Source organism: Eleutherodactylus coqui, chromosome 2 (genome assembly GCF_035609145.1).
Source record: "Eleutherodactylus coqui strain aEleCoq1 chromosome 2, aEleCoq1.hap1, whole genome shotgun sequence".
Lineage (NCBI taxonomy): Eukaryota > Metazoa > Chordata > Amphibia > Anura > Eleutherodactylidae > Eleutherodactylus > Eleutherodactylus coqui.
Genome location: NC_089838.1, coordinates 49,183,106 through 49,197,745, shown reverse-complemented (window position 1 = coordinate 49,197,745; position 14,640 = coordinate 49,183,106). Strand labels below are relative to the sequence as shown.

Below are 14,640 nucleotides of genomic sequence, written 5' to 3'. Positions count from 1 at the left end.
CCATAGCTACTGAAACCGTACACCTGAGCTACTGAAACCCCACATCTGAGCTACTGAGCAACATAGCTCCACCCCAGAGCTAATAAAACCCCACCTCTGAGCTCATTAGGAACATAGTCCCACCCCTAAGATACTAAGCCACATGCCTGAAGAACATAGAGCAACATAGCTCCACCCCTGAGCTAATAAAACTCCACACCTGAGTTACTGAGCCTAATCACTCAGCTCCTGAGGAACATAGCCTCACCTTTTAGCTACTGAAACTCCACACCTGAGCTAATAAGCCACATCCCTGAGCTACTGAGGGACATTGCTTCATCCCTAAGCTCCTTAGGGCTCATGTCCACGGGAAAAAGAAGAATTAAAATCCGCAGCGGATTTTAACTCTTCTCCCGCGCGCGGATCCGCATCCCATAGGGATGCATTGACCACCCGCGGGGTAGATAAATACCCGCGGATGGTCAATAAAAGTGATTTAAAAAAAAATGGAGCATGAAAAAATCTGGACCATGCTCCATTTTCATGCGGGTCTCCCGCGGGGACGGCTCCCGCGGGCTTCTATTGAAGCCTATGGAAGCCGTCCGGATCCGCGGGACACAAAAATCAGATTTTACTCACCCGCTCCGGTTCTTCTCTTCTCCGCGGCGCCATCTTCTCTCAGCCGCGGCCGGATCATTTTGCTTCGACCCGGCGCATGCGCGGGGCACGTCACCGACGTCATCGTGCACATCCGCCGAGCCGAAGAATGAAGATCCGGCCGCGACGAGAAAAGATGATGCCGCCGCGAAGAGAAGAAACGGAGCGGATCGGAGGTAAGTTTATTCTCATTTATTTGCATTTTCAGCCCTCATGTCCGCGGGGCAGGAGGGACCCGCTGCAGATTCTACATGTAGAATCTGCAGCGGATCTGATTTTCCCCGTGGACATGAGGCCTTAGGAACATAGCTTCAGCCCTAAACTCTTGAGGAACATAGCCTCACCCCATAGCTACTGAAACCCCACACCTGAGCTTCTAAACCATATCCGTTAGCTACTGAGGAACATAGCTCCACCCTTAAGCTACTAAGCCCCACCCCATAGCTACTGAAACTTCACTCCTGAGCGTATTAGTGTGTGCATGTGATATATACACGGATACTTGTTACATTCATGTGGGCAAATAAGCACAGGACCCACACGAACATGCCCAGAGACTGGTATATCACAAATAATGGGACCGAAAACAGACTTCAGACTGGACGTGCTGACGGAAACACCAACTGGGCAGAAAACTGAATACTGCAGACTGGACTGACAGACAGACATAACATAGGGACTGACAAATAACCAAAACACTCACCTTGCATACTTGTACACATAAGCTGATGTAATAGCTATAAAAGTACGAGGTATTGGTTCATACATTGGCCAATGAACTTAAGCCGCAAGGCCACGGCAAGGCTTCTCGTGTCTTGCAGTCCCTACACTAGCAAGACACATATACCAGAGGACCCTAAGGCCACCCTAGCCCAGAAATGGCAAATGCGCTCAGCAGGATAAAGCAGAGACAAGCTGTCAGAAAACTGACAGAAAATAAACGTAAGAACAGACACGAACTAACATAACACCAAACACACTGCAAGCCTCAATGGACAAGGATACATGACTGCTCACTCTAGACACCAAACAGACATTGACAGGAGCTGGGTATATATGTAAGCAAAGACCCCGAGATTGGCTAGTAGGAGATTACCACACCCAGCCAGCTCAATCATTCCACACCTGTGGGGCTGTGCTGTTAGAAACCCATGTGGTACAACAGATCCCAGCAGCAGAACCTAACAATACCATTAGCACAATGGCATTGAACCGGCTTGGTTTAAACGTCACCTCCCTACTTACTTCTATTAATGTCACTTTTGATTGCTATTGCAGGAAGAACTACCCTTTAAGTGACCCTTGTTTGTAACAGTCATCACACATTTCAGGATCTGACTTTCAAAGGAAGGTTACTTTTAATAACTTAGTTGATGGTGCTTACAGGGGATGACTGGTTCCGTTTAATAGCTTAATGCAAAAGGTATAGTACACTGCAATACAGTGATACAAGATATGATACGGGTGGGCATGGAGGCTGTATTACCCTGTTGGGCTGCCTTTAGCTTCGATACAAGATGTGATATGAATGGGCATGGAGGCTCTAGCACCCTGTTGGACAATCTCTAGCTTAGATACAAGATGTGATATGGGTGGGCATGGAGGCTCTATTACCCTGTTGGGCTGTCTCTAGCTTGCATACAAGATGTGATATGGGTGGGCATGGAGGCTCTAGTACCCTGTTGGGCACTCTTTAACTTGGATACAAAATATGATATGGGTGAGTATGGAGGCTCTAGTATCCTGTTGTACTGCCTCTTGTACCGTGTTGGGTCGTCTCTAGCTTAGATGCAAGATAGGATACCGGTGGGCATGGAGGCTATAGTAACCTGTTGGACTGCCTCTAGCTTGGATACAAGATGTGATCTGGGTGGGCATGGGGGCTCTAGTACCCTATTGGACTGCCTCTAGCTTGGATACAAGATGTGATATGGGTGGGCATGGGGGCTCTGGTACCCTGTTGTACCACCTATAGCTTGGATACAGAATGTAATACGGGCAGGCATGGAGGCTCTAGTACCCTGTTGGGCTGCCTCTAGCTTAGATACAAGATGTGATGTGGGCAGGCATGGAGGCTCTAGTACCCTGTTAGGCACCCTCTAGATTGCATGAAACATGTGAATTGGGCAGGTATGAAGTCTCTAGTACCTTGTTGGACCACCTGTAGCTTGGATACAAGATACAATACGGGCAGGTATAGCATAGAGGCTCTAGTACCCTGTTGGGCCACCTCTAGCTTAGATACAAGATGTGATACAGGCAGGCATGGAGGCTCTAGTAACCTGTTAGGCACCCTCTAGATTGGATGAAACATGTGAATTGGGCAGGTATGAAGTCTCTAGTGCCTTGTTGGACCACCTGTAGCTTGGATACAAGATACAATACGGGCAGGTATAGCATAGAGGCTCTAGTACCCTGTTGGGCCACCTCTAGCTTAGATACAAGATGTGATACAGGCAGGCATGGAGGCTCTAGTAACCTGTTAGGCACCCTATAGATTGGATAAAAGATGTGAATCGGACAGGTATGAAATCTCTAGTACCTTGTTGGACCTCCTCTAGCTTGGATACAAGATGTGATATGGGCGGGCATAGAGACTCTAGTACTCTGTTGGGCTGCCTCTAGCTTGGCTACAAGATGTGATATGGGTTGGTATGGAGGCTCTAGTACCCTGTTGTACTGCCTCTAGCTTGGATACAAGATGTGATCAGGGCCGGCGACCCTCTCCCCTCTCACCTCCTCCGGTCCCTTTCCCCAGCTCTCATTACTCACCTCACTACAATCTGCAACCTCTCCCTAACCTCTGGCACTTTTCCCTCCTCATTCAAACACTCCATTATATCCCCTCTGCTTAAAAAACCAACCCTGGACCCAACTGATGCTGCCAACTATCGACCAGTCTCAAACCTGCCCTTCATCTCCAAATTACTGGAACGCCTGGTCTACTCCCGCCTTACCCGCTTTCTCTCTGACAACTCACTCCTTGACCCCCTCCAAACTAGTTTCCGCTCTCTACACTCGACCGAAACTGCCCTTACAAGAGTAACAAATGACCTGATGACTGCAAAGTCGAGAGGTGATTACTCCCTACTAATCCTCCTTGACCTGTCTGCTGCATTTGACACTGTCGACCATACCCTCCTTCTCACTATGCTCCGCTCTTTTGGTCTAAAGGATACTGCTCTCTCCTGGTTCTCTTCCTACCTCTCTGGCCGCTCTTTCAGTGTTTCCTTTGCTGGTTGTATCTCTGCTCCACTTCCTCTCGCTGTTGGGGTACCCCAGGGCTCGGTCCTTGGTCCCCTTCTCTTCTCTATCTATACTGCCCCAATTGGATGAACCATCCACAAATTTGGCCTCCAATACCATCTCTATGCTGACGATACCCAATTATACACCTCCTCTCGTGAGATCTCTGGACCATTCCTCCAAAATATCACCGACTGTCTGTTCGCTGTCTCTAACACTATGTCCTCCCTTTTTCTCAAACTAAACCTCTCTAAAACTGACCTCCTTGTCTTTCCACCTTCTAACTGACCTCCCCTCAACATCTCCATTCCAGCGTCTGGCACCATCATAACCCCCAGACGGCTGGACGGGACACTGGACTCTGACCTCTCCTTTGCCCCCCATATCCAATCTCTGGCCCAAACATGCCACATGCACCTCAGAAATATTGCTAAAATATGTCCGTTCCTAACCACGGACACGCTAAAGACGCTCGTGGTTGCCCTCATCCACTCCCGGCTTGACTACTGCAACTCGCTACTCATTGGCCTCCCCCGCACTAGACTCGCTCCGCTCCAATCCATACTAAATGCAGCAGCCAGACTCATTTTTCTATCCAGTCGTTATTCAGACGCCTCTGCATTATGCCAGTCGCTGCATTGGCTGCCCATCCACTGCAGAACTAAATTTAAACGCCTCTACCTCACTCACAAAGCTCTGCATGGCGCTGCACCACCATACATCGCCTCCCTACTGTCGGTACACCACCCAGCCCGCTCACTCCGATCGGCTAACACACTCAGACTAAACACCCCTGTAATACGAACCTCACATGCTCGCCTACAGGACTTCACCAGAGCAGCACCCATCCTCTGGAATGCACTACCCCAAGGCATCCGGACAATTCCCGATGCACGAAATTTCAGACGTGCCTTAAAAACGCACCTCTTCAGGGAAGCATACCAACTCTCCTGACCTAGTCCCTCTCCCCTCCCTATGGTGCCCCACCCTGTTTGCCTTTTAATAAATGATCTGTACATGAAATTTCCTATTGCCTGTGTTCCCCAACCCCTGCACCTCCTGTACCACCCTCAATCCATTTGTGTCTAACCAAATGTACCTCACTTTGTATTGCTTTGCATTTATCCATACCTGAAAGCGCTGCGGAATAAGTTGGCGCTATACAAATAAAGATTATTATTATTATTATTATTTTGCTGTAACTGAGCCTCTAGATCATACAAACTCATAAGGCTGTGGAAGTTGGCGTTCAAAATGGTCCCATACTTGTTCTATTGGTGTTAAATCTGGTGAGCCAGCAGTCACGGAAGTGTAACAATGTTTCCTGGGACCCCCTTGAGTGTGAACATTATTCTGCTGCCTCTTGGAAGCCGCCAAGAGAGGAACACATGTGGCTGCAGGATGTCCTGAACATATCGCTGAGCTGTCATTGTCCCTCGTACCACTGGTAGGGGGGACCGACTGTCGTATGCGATGGCCCCCCAGACCACCACACCAGCACTGCGGGCAGTGTGCCGCTCCCAGCAAAGGCAGGATTGAGGCGCTCACCACTAGGTCTCCAGACACGCACATGGCCGTCGTCAGCAATTAAACTAAACCTGGATTCATCGCGGGGGCGTGGCCAAGCAGCCGACCTGACCGGCCGCATGTAAGAGGGGCTCCTGCCTAAACTGACCAAATAATAATCCTGCAGTAATCCTGAGGACTCCCAACCCCGACAGAGCAGCACCGGAGGAGAGGGGGAAGAGACCGGACCCTGAGGTACTTACCCCTGGTGAGCGGAGGACAGCGAAACCGGAGCTAGCGGTGAGCCTGTGGAGCGGGGGGCGCCGCCGTTACGGAGCGTGTGTCACCAGCCGACCGGCGGGCTCTGGACCAGGAGCTGCACACAGCGGAAGGTGAGAAGCGGAGTGCCTGAACCGCCGGCGGGACTGCGGAGTGCTGCGATAACTACCCGACACCGCTGCCAGAAGACCCTGAGGGTGAGCGCGGGAAGCTGCGGCCGCCATCTTGCTGAGAGGATCCTTGTCTGGTGAGCGACTCCTCGAGCCTGCCGCCCCCCTCTGCCGATACAGAGAGGAGAAAAGTCGAGCGCTGGGTGAGGTGTCCGTGGCGCCGGCAGCCATAGCAACGCCGGCGGCGGACTCGTAGCGCCGCGGCTGACACGGCCGCCATCCGGAGCACGGGGCAGACGGGCCCAATAGTGGAAGGCCGCACAAGGAGGCCGCATAGCGGGAGGAAAAGGGCGGGGGCGACCGGCGGTGCCGCGGGGCACTGAGGCGCTTATAAAGTGTCCCCCGGCAGCAGGGATCCGGAAGGAGACCACGGGGAGCCGCAGCTACCGCCACCATCTTGTGGGGCAGGCCCTATCAATAATAACCCGGACCCGACGAGCCTCTACTGAGATAAAGAGGGGAGCGGGCGCCGGGCAAAACAGCCCAAACAGCACAGACAGCCCTACACTTACCAAGGCCGACAAACCCAGTACCAGGTGGATTGGGCAGGCGAGCCTGGCGGCGAGAGGCCAGGAGAAAAGACCACACAGAGATCCCCTACCTGAAGGTGACAAGCAACACCAGCAGCAATAACCAGTTAAGTGTGCCAGGGGAGAAGGGGGAGAAAAGGAGCAGCAGTTATTATACCTTATATAAACAAGCCCCTAGAGAGTGGGACCCCCCCTCCCCCACAATACCCAAAGAAAAGACCAAAGAAATAGCCCCAGAGTACCCCCAAACCAAGGACGTAAGACCTGCAAGAGACCAATATTGCTGATAACAGAGAATAAAGCAGACGCCACGTGCGTAAGCTCTGCACCGAGTATACGGGTGAATCCAGCACTATAAAATACAGGCAGCAACCGAACACGCCACTAAATACCTCTGACAAAGCAGCATGGGGCCTACTAGGCAGAACGCTACAGCTGATAAATTAAAGGCATTTGCCAGAAATGAAAATCGCAGAGATGCAAGCTCCGACTCCGCGCAGCCGGCCCCGGAGGGCTCAACCCCTCCGACAAAGAACGCTAATCCAAACCCAACAGAAGGGACAGTCCAAACCCTACAACAACTGTCCGACCAGCTGCTGACAGCAATCCAGACATCAACGACTACTCTCACCAGTAAAATTGATGAAGTTAAGATGGATGTCAGTCTCCTCAGACAAGACCTTCAGAACTTAAGAGAAAGAGTCACAGCTACGGAAGATAGAATATCTACGCTGGACGACACTGTGCCCCCAATGTCAGCCGCAATAAGAGATCTTACGCAGAAGGCCGACTATTGGAGACAGAAAGCGGACGACCTTGAAAATCGCTCACGACGCAATAATTTGCGCATAGTCGGCCTGCCAGAAAGAACTGAAGGACAGAGACCGGAAGAATTCTTAGAGAAATGGCTCCGCGAACTTCTCCCTAACGCAGAACTATCGCAAGTCTTTGTCATCGAACGGGCGCACCGTGTGCCAATGAAGCCACCCATACCCGGCGCTCCGCCCAGACCGCTTCTGGCAAAGCTACTCAACTCCCGTGACAGGGACAACATCCTGCAAGCTGCCAGAAAGGGAGGACCCCTACGCCATGATAGTGCCACAATCTCCATCTTTCCGGACTTCTCGGCGGACCTCCAGAAGCAAAGGGCCTCGTTCTTTAATATTAAAAGGCAACTTAGAGATCTGCAGCTTCCGTATTCTATGATGTACCCAGCGCGGCTGCGAGTGATCGACGGAGACCGCACCCGATTCTTCTCTTCACCATCCGAGGCAGAAGAATGGTTGATCGCCAGACGAAGACCAGAGAGACTGTAATGTATATCAAACCCTAACCATTATTTTTGCCCTCCTCTAGATGACGAGACTTTCATACCATATACAAAGGGCCCAACAGGGCCGCCTAACCGTGCTGGGGGTTCCTGACCTGGGGGGGGGGGAACACCCCCTCCCCCCAGAGTGCCCCGGGCAATGGCTACCTCGTGCTCGCCTCCCCCCTTCCCCTCCCCCCCCCTAACTATTAATCCCCCCCCCCCCCTTTTTCTTTCTTATTATTATTTTTTCCCCTCTTCCGCCTTCTTTTCTCTTCCTCCCCCCCCCCCCATCCTCCCCCACCCCTCCCCTCCCCCCCTCCCCCCCCCCAGATTCTCCTGTTCCATCCCGCCTCTCCGGAAGGGAGTCCACCTAACTAAAAACATAAGGCATGGTCGGTTCACACCACTGTACCAATAACCAAACAGAACCACAAGTATAGCGACGATAGAGCTATGCTAAGTTGGTTACCCCGAGTTAAAGTTAGCCACGAATACTAAAGCAACGAGGATATAGCCAGTATTCAAAACCTGTTTAGTTATAAGTTGTTGTAAGAGTTGTAAGTCGGTAGTACGCTACCATAATGTTTACAGAGTATATGCATCAGATGTTCAATGTTTCTCCTATAAATGTACTGAAGTGTGATTACATGGCGGATGGGAGAGATGTGGCGGGGCGTGATGGGGGGTCTCCCAGCGGTCAAAACGACATAAACAATCTCATCCGGATCCAATTTAACCATCTTCGCCAATGGCTGAGATAACTTTTGTGTCCTGGAACGTCAGAGGCATGGGATCCCCCAGGAAGCGAGTCATGATAAACTCCTTAATACGCTCCTGGCGACCACATGTGCTGTGCCTACAGGAGACCCACCTCACGCCCGAAACCTCTAAATGCCTGCTAAAGCCATGGGTTCAGTGGTCAGCGCACTCACACCATACATCGTACTCCAGGGGGGTGTCTCTATTGATAGAGAGGTCCATCAGATGGGAGGTAGAACAGTTAAAAAGAGACTCAGAGGGTAGGTACATCTTTGTAAGAGCCAAAATAAACAATGAACCATATGTACTCCTATGTTACTATAACCCACCAACAACGTCAACAGCCCTGCTGGCAGAAGGCATACAATTTGCCTCATTCACACCAGATGTAACGACTATATGTATGGGGGACATGAATATGGTCATGGACCCACACCTGGACAGATTCGGGAGGGGTGCTCGGGGGGCGGGAGACGGGGGCCCGACCCGATTGGCCTCTGTGATCTCTGTGGCAGGATGGCTGGATTTGTGGCGAATATTCCACCCCCACCAACAGGAGTTTTCTTGCCATGCAGCCCATAATCATGCATTGAGCCGCATAGACTATATATTTGGATCCCCCTTGTTATTTACCAAAATAGAGTCCATAGAATTTCTCCCAAGAGGGGTCTCGGACCACTCACCGCTCTGCATGGTCCTCAAAAAACCAGGCCCCCCTGCAATTAGGAATCAGCGGATACACCCGTTCTGGCTCTCACTGCTTGGCCCAAATGACCGAATAACAGACCAAATTCAGATATACTACGAGGCGCATGAGGAGAGCCGGGATAGGACGCTGGTGTGGGAAGCCTTTAAGCCATACCTTAGAGGATGTTTTAAGTCCTCAATCACTTTCATTAAAAGAACCGCAGCTAAAGAGGAGGAACAGTTAGCGCAACAATGCCAACAACTAGAAAAAGAATTCATAGCCCGTCCCTCAAATGATAAAAGAGATAAATGGCTACAGGTAGGTAGAGAGTATCTGATGCATCTAAAAGAGAAGGCTCAGAGGAGGCTGTTTTTCACCCGCCAGTCCTTTTTCGAGCTAGGTAATCAGTCTAGTAAACTGCTAGCATATATGGCTCGACAGGAGACTACTTCTCCGGCTATACTAAGGGTCAAATCAACCGAGGACACAGTACTCACAGACCCCCAAGATATATTGGGAAGGTTTCAACAATTCTACCAAGACCTATACCAATCCCAGATTAATTATACTCCAGCAGAACTAGAGAACTACCTAGCCAGCATAGCATTCCCAATAATACAAGAAGCACATAGATCCCTATTAGATGGCCCCATTACAGTGGAAGATATACAGGAGGCAATGGAGGGCATGGCAAAAAATAAGACCCCGGGTACAGATGGCATACCAGTGGAAGTTTATCTTCAGTACAGAGAGGAAATAACACCACAACTACTCTCATTATATGAGGATATATTTGAGAAAGGACGTCTTCCAGAGTCGATGCTAGAGGCTAACATAGTCCTCATACTAAAACCTGAAAAGAACCCGGAGGAGTGTGGGTCGTATAGACCTATCTCCCTCTTAAATACAGACTATAAAATCCTCGCCAAGGTATTGGCTCTCAGGCTGAACCAAGCAATTAAGGATATTGTACACCCGGACCAATCCGGATTTATTCCGGGAATGTCTACGTCCGATAATATCAGAAGAACGCAGGTAATTACGCAGGTGGGACGGAGGTGGAGAAAAGGATGGGCCCTGGCCTCACTGGATGCCGCCAAGGCATTTGACTCAGTGGAGTGGCCATATTTGATGGAAGTTCTGCGGAAATTTGGGTTCGGGGAGCCGTTCATCAGGTGGGTCTCCATCTTATATACTGCACCGACGGCGAGAGTAATGGCAAACGGCATGGTCTCCACCTCCTTCCCACTCCACAGGGGAACCCGACAGGGTTGCCCACTTTCCCCCCTTCTATTTGCGATTGCTATAGAACCCCTAGCACTAAAAATTCGGCAACACGCATTATACAGGGGAATCCAGATCGGTCCCAGGGAAGACAAGATAGGATTGTATGCGGACGATATAATACTCTACATGTCGGAACCCCAGAACACCCTGCCCCTGGCCGTCTCCCAGATAGACGTATTCGGGAATTTCTCAGGTCTACGTATCAACTGGCAGAAGTCTACCCTTATGCCGCTGAGAGAGGAGGACTGGGGGGTGGGAGAGGTATACCATAACCTGCAAATTGTCCCCCAATTCAAATACCTGGGAGTTTACATTACCAGGGACCACACCCAAAGTTTTAATCTAAACATTGCACCCCTAATAACAACCCTGCAACTAAAATTAAAAGCTTGGAGCTCTCTGCCACTATCTGTAGCAGGGAGAATAAATCTTATTAAAATGATAATTCTCCCCAAATACCTATACCGACTAGAGCATGCAGAAATAACTGTACCACAAAAATTCTTTAAAACCACCAACTCATTAATAACATCGTTCGTGTGGGGAAAGGCTAGAGCTAAACTCCGTATGGAAACTCTACAGAGGCCTAAAGAACTAGCGGGGATGGCGCTGCCGGACTTCAAAATATACTACCTGGCAGGGCAGGTCCGATATATACGCCACTGGTTGTCGGGCGCCCCTCTCCCGAACTCCGAGCACCACTTGATGTGCTTCCTCTCGGAGGCATCCCTTTGGATCATTTTGGAAAAACCAGGGCTGTTGACGAAACCAATGCTACCCATCCACAGGCTCGCGATAAGTGTGTGGAGGACATGTAGGAAACTGACGGGGCAGGAGGACACCCCCCTGGAAACCCCCCTATGGAACAATAGAGCGTTGCCGCATTTGTTGAACCTCCCAGACAAACAATTTTGGCTAAACCTGGGAATCACTACACTGGAACACCTATACATTAACGGAACACTAGTCTCCTTTGAGCAATTGCAGCAGATATACCAGGTACCTAGAACAGGATTTTTTAGATATCTGCAACTCAGACATGCATTGACTGCGCAATTCCCAGAACCCAGAAGACCCTTCTCCACATATCCATTAATAGGCATACTGCGCACACAGGGCCCTAAGGGCTTAATCTCAAAGCTATATACACACTTGTTATACTCTAAGATCCCTGGTACACAAATGGTGGTAATGGAGAAATGGAGGGAACTTATACCAACACTGACTGATGAGGACTGGGAGACCGCAATGGCCACCTACACCAGGGTCTCGCCAGCCGCGAACAATAAGCTGACTCAGTTATATATCTTACATCAGTGTTATCTAACACCAACTAGACTCCATAAAATGAACGGATCAGTGTCCAGTCAGTGTCACCGATGCAGCGCTACAAGCGCAAACTTCAACCACCTAATATGGGGATGTCCAAGGGTATACACGTATTGGGAAGAGGTCACAGAGTTCCTGACCCAACTGACGGGAATACCAGTACCGCTGGATCCAGCAATGTGTCTGCTAGGGATCATAGATGAGGAGCAATGGCAACATTATGATAAAATATTCCTCACTAAAGCATTATTTTATGCCCGCAAAGTCATAGCGCTGAGATGGATGGACAGGCGCCCTCCGACAGCTACAAAATGGCAGAGTATTATCAATACCATCCTACCATACGAGAAAATAGTCTATAAAAACAGGAAACACCCTGAAAAGTTCGACAAGGTGTGGGGGACTTGGTGTGGGACAACAAGCACAAACCTCACGCAAGAAATGTTCCAAAATTTACTAAGACAGAGTACACCCAGATTTGGCAGGTAAAATGAGTAATAATGCTACGAATATTACAGATGTATGTACTGAGAAAGGCTGAGGAATTGTAGAAGAAATGTAATACACTTGAGTGCTGAATACTGTTACCAAAGAATTCTCTGTTGCATGTAAAGTTTAATCACTTGTTAGTGTATGTAAATGCACACTGTTTGAGAAATTGCTTATTCATGTGATGTGAAATACATGCTGTTCAATAAAAACGAGTTTAAAAAAAAAAACCTGGATTCATCGCTGGAGGCAACCCGGTTCCACTCTGTAGCAGTCTAGTGTCATCATTCATGACACCACTGCAAGCGAAGGCAACAGTGGGTGTCAGAGGCTGTACATGTAATGGGGGCCGTGATACCAAATGTCCTTCAACCAAGTGCAGAGAAATGGTTCCAACAGACATTAGGGCCTTTAACGATGGCACCCCCTGACTCTAGATGGCGGACAACAGGACAGTTGGAGCTGCTCGAGCTTGTCGGACGATCAGATGCTCCTTTCTACTGGTGGTCTGTTGGGGGCGTCCTGAGCCCGGTCACCTTGAGTGCCCTCACGCATCCACTGGTCCCAACACCCCCTAACAGTCTGGTCAGAACAGCCGGTGGGGGGACAAATAATTGCTACGACTATCCAGCTTCTCACATCCCAATAATGCGCCCCTCTCAGACTCTGGTAACGGGGTGAAATCTCTTCTCTGCGTCGTAGAGGTGTCTAGTGGTCAACAAGCTTTACACAAGCGGAAGAAGAGGTCACAACACACAAGGAGCCTCCGAGAGCCTTTTATAGGCCAAGGGGGGAACCACGTTTTGGGCCTCCGGTGACAAAACCATTCATCTAATCACTTAACAACTCTCATCATTAACATATCTGCCTGAGCTGGAACTGCATCAGAGTTTTGCAGCAAAATGATAACTTCTTCTAGGGGCAGGATTGTTTTTGAGAGAGTGTAGCTTGTATCTAGAAATATACAGCTATTTGGATGGAAAAATAAAATGTGCCTCTCAGAAAGTGGGGCCAAATCATGCCAATGAAAAAAAAAACAAGAAATGGCTCTGGTATGAAGGGGTTGTTGTTTGTTACGCAATTTTACAGTATAAACAAAAGATAAAACTCCAACCAATACATCGCGTCAAATAAAACCTGTTAAAGGATAGTGAAAAAAGGGAGAATATTCTCATTTAGGAAGGACACGGCGGCGATCACATGGTTGACAAGAGATTGCTGACAGACATGAAATGTTTATGAAAACTAATTACACGGGAACACGGAAAGTTCAGATGAGTCGAGAACAATGGCGGAAGGTAATTTACCTTCTGTTATAAGCAATTTCCTTATGCTAATTTGACAGACAAAAGAACAGAATTAATTAAATGTGGAACTGGGGGTGGGTGCGTTTATTTTGCGCAGGCTTCATACTGTCTTTGCCCACAGGTACAATAGGCGAAGGGTTATTCAACCAGCTATAGAGCTCTCCCAAAGGTGAATGGACAAGTGAGCAGAGTGGCAGAAGCAATAGCACCATCTCAATGTAGCACACCAGTCCATAATTGTTACTTATGGACTGAGAGTTACATAGTGGGAGGAACAGGGTCCACAGCAGTACAGAGTATTTCAAGAGCGGAGTGTGTGTTCTCTTTGCGGAATTTAGAGTCGGGAAGTTACGTAGTGGGAGAAGTCCCCAGCAGCACAGAGAATTCAGGAGAGGAGTGTGTTGATCTTCAGGTAGGTTACAGGTGGAAAATAACATAGTGGGAGGAGCAGAGTTCCCCTGCAGTACAGAGTATTTCAGGATAGGGTTGTTATGACATTCTTGGAGGTCATCCAGAATTACAAAGTGGGAGGAGTTGGGTTCCCCGAAAGCACAGAGTATTCCAGAAGAGGAGCCCTTCAGGGAGGTCACTGATTGTAAGCAACTGTTAGAGCGTTCTGCTGGGACCCGTTGTTCTACATGTTTTCCCAGCAGCTCAGCTCAACAAATGCGGTTGATTAAGCTGGCTGGGTGTGGATTTGCCCAGTCAGCCAATCCCCCAGGTCTGCTGATCATATATATCAGCTCCTTTGCTGTGGCTGCTGGTCTTTCCTCTGCTTGTTCAGTATGTTCAGTGTGAACAGTGTTATATTCTTACGAGTCTGTGCAGTTTGCCTTTTGTGTTGTGTGAACTGTGTCCTGCTGTGGATCCTTCATCATCTAGAATGAGGTAGGTCCCAAGGTTCTAGCGTGGGGTCATCCCTGTCTGGACAATCACCCCACGCGCAAGTAGATTTCCTGTGGTTAGTTGTCTCAGTAGAGTAGGGACCCACGAGACAATGAGGACCCATGAAGTGGGCTTGCGGGCTTAAGTATCTTGGCCAAAATATGAACAAATAACTCATACATTTTATAGTTATTCCATCTGGCTATGTGTGCAGGTA

At 49.3% G+C, this 14,640-nt stretch overlaps 1 protein-coding gene across 1 annotated transcript in view; it reads left to right on the top strand.

The window, feature by feature from the left end:
* The window catches only part of SYT10 (synaptotagmin 10), a 63,672-nt gene that overhangs the window by 16,966 nt on the left and 32,066 nt on the right, over nt 1-14,640 (top strand). The window lies entirely within an intron of this gene.